The sequence below is a fragment of the Pan paniscus genome, chromosome 7, assembly GCF_029289425.2.
Source record: "Pan paniscus chromosome 7, NHGRI_mPanPan1-v2.0_pri, whole genome shotgun sequence".
NCBI lineage: Eukaryota > Metazoa > Chordata > Mammalia > Primates > Hominidae > Pan > Pan paniscus.
In genome coordinates, this window is record NC_073256.2 from 96,057,974 (window position 1) to 96,060,903 (window position 2,930).

Below are 2,930 nucleotides of genomic sequence, written 5' to 3' on the forward strand. Positions count from 1 at the left end.
ATCTCGATGTCTTAGTAATGTTTGACACAGCCGATCACCCCTTCATGACCTCTCTTCTGTCCCTGGTTTTGTGGTGTGTCCTTCTGGTGACCTGTCTACTGTGGTTTATCTCCTCAGTCTCCTCCAATGGTTCTTCCTCCTGTACTGTTTATTACATGCTGGGGTTCCTAAGGGCTCCATCCTGAGTTCCTCTGTTCTTGTCACTCTGCAAATGCTTCTTAGGTGATCCCATTTACTCTTGAGACTCCCATTACCATCTTCATGCTGGTGATTCTTAAATTGATTACTCCAGCAAAGACTTTTCTTAGACCTTCATCACTGTCTATCCAGTGGTCAGCTGGACATGTTCACAGCATGTGTCATAATAGACATGCAAAGCTCAGGATTTTCTTTTTGTTTCTTTTTTTTCTTTCTTCTTCTTTTTTTTAAAACCAAAAACAATGTCTTGTCCATGCAGAAAAGATGAAAATGGTTACTTCATTTCAATTTACAATGTCCCAATATTATTTTATCCCATGCATATAACTGCTTGTATCATTATGAGACTATAGCAGCAAATAAATGGGAAGAAGCTCAATATTTTCTAAAATGGAAATTCTTACTTTCTTCAGTGTCCTACATTTTATTTTATTTTATTTATTTATTTTTTGAGACGGAGTCTTACTCTGTTGCCCAGGCTGTAGTGCAGTGGTGCAATCTCGGCTCACTGCAACCTCTGCCTCCCAGGCTCAAGTGATTCTCCTGCCTCAGTCTCCCGAGTAGCTGGGATTACAAGTGCCCGCCACCACGCCAGGCTAATTTTTGTATTTTTAGTAGAGCCGGGGTTTCACCATGTTGGCCAGGCTGGCCTCAAACTCCTGACCTCATGTGATCTGCCCGCCTTGGCCTTCCAAAGTGCTGTGATTACAGGCGTGAGCCACTGCTTCCAGCCTGTCCTCCATTTTAGTAAAGGGCACCACCATCCCCTCAGTTGCTCAAGCCAGAAATCTAGGAGTCATTATTGACTTTTCCTTGACTACTTGATGGCTTCCGATTCCTTACTGTGCCCCCTCCCCATTAATTAATCACCAAGTCTTTCCCATTCTATCTCCTAAATACATCTTCAACCCATTTGCCTCTCTGTATCATCGTCACCACAACCATCATCTCTCAAGCAGACTGCTGTGAAAACTTCTTACCCTCCCATTAAAGCACATTTGATTATGTTGATTCTCTCCTTATACTCTTTTTTTTTTTTTTTTTTGAGACAGAGTTTTGCTCTTGTGGCCCAGGCTGGAGTGCAGTGGTGTGATCTCGGCTCACTGCAACCTCCACCTCCTGGGTTCAAGTGATTCTCATGCCTCAGCCTCCCAAGTAGCTGGGATTACAGGTGCTCACCACCATACCCAGCTAATTTTTGTGTTTTTGGTAGAGACGGGGTTTCACCAGTTGGCCAGGCTGTTCTAGAACTCCTGACCTCAGGTGATCCACTTGCCTTGGCCTCCAGAAGTGCTGGGATTACAGGCATGAGCCACCACCCCCGATCTCTTCTTACACTCTTTAAAGGTTTCTTGTTGCCTTTAGGATAAAAACCCAAATCCTTAAGACCTATGAGACTCTGTGTGATCATCCCTCTGCCTAGTTGTTGAGGTTTAACATATCTCATTCCACCTCCCATTCTTTCTGTTCCAGAAACTGGCCTCTCAGTTCTTTCCATAAGAAGCCACTCTTCTTCCATCTTGGAATTTTGCCTGGAATATATTAGCTTAACCTCACCAACTTGAACATAGATAAGTTATTCTTTTTTTTTTTTTTTTGAGACAGAGTCTCATTCTGTCACTCAGGCTGGAGTGCAGTGGTACAATCGTGACTCATTGCAACCTCTGCCTTCTAGGTTCAAGCGAGTCTTCTGCCTCAGCTGCCTAAGTAGCTGGGACTACTGCACACACTACCATGCCCAGCTAATTTTTTTTTTTTTTTGAGACGGAGTTTAGCTCTTGTTGCCCAGGCTGGAGTGCAATCTTGGCTCACCGCAACCTCCACCTCCTGGGTTCAAGCGATTCTCGTGCCTCAGCCTCCCGAGTAGCTGGGATTACAAGCGTGCGCCACCATGCCCAGTTAATTTTTGTATTATTAGTACAGACGGCGTTTCACTATGTTGGCCAGGCTGGACTTGAACTCCTGGCCTCAGGTGATCCACCTGCCTCAGCCTCCCAAAGTGTTGGGATTACAGGTGTGAACCACTGTGCCTGGCCTAATTTTTGTATTTTTAGTAGGGGTGGGGTTTCACCATGTGGCCAGGGTGGTCTCAAACTCCTGACCTCAAGTGATCCACCTGCCTCAGCCTCCCAAATTGCTGAGATTATAGGCATGAGCCACCGTACCTGGCCAGATAAATTATTCTTTAGGTTTTATCTTAAATATCACTTAGTCAAAGAACTTCTGTGAACTCTCACCCACAGTTTGTACTCCTTCTCAGCTTTATAAGTTATATTTGTATAACTCTTCAATTTTCCTGCTGCTAATCTCTATGCCCCATGGGGGCAATGAACTTATTGTGCCTGACACACAATAGGCATAGAATAAATAATCGGTGAAGCAATAGTTAAATTTTCAGAAATCTTTTACTTCCAGCTATTAACATATTTAATATTTACTTACAACAATAGATCTGAATAACTCTTTTCATTAATTAGGTTGCATTAATTGCAAGTGTGATTTTTTTTAATTTTCAAAATTAATTTTTTTTTTTTTTTTTTTTTTTTTAGAGATGGGATTTTGTTATGTTGACGGGGCTGGTCTTGAACTCCCAGCCTCAAGTGGTCCTCCTGCCTCAGCCTCTCAAAGTGCTGGGATTACAGGTATGAGCCACTGCACCCCGCCTGATTTTTTTTTTAACTTTTGACCAATAAAATAAATTATTTGAAGGTTTAAAAATTTTGTATTTTTCC

At 42.7% G+C, this 2,930-nt stretch overlaps 1 non-coding gene across 1 annotated transcript; it reads right to left on the minus strand.

The window, feature by feature from the left end:
• Window positions 1-438: 438 nt before the first annotated feature.
• LOC112440760 (small nucleolar RNA SNORA20) lies at window positions 439-569 on the minus strand. Its single transcript, XR_003028773.1, has one exon. It is a non-coding gene; the product is annotated as a small nucleolar RNA SNORA20 (small nucleolar RNA).
• Between the last annotated feature and the right edge of the window lie 2,361 nt (window positions 570-2,930).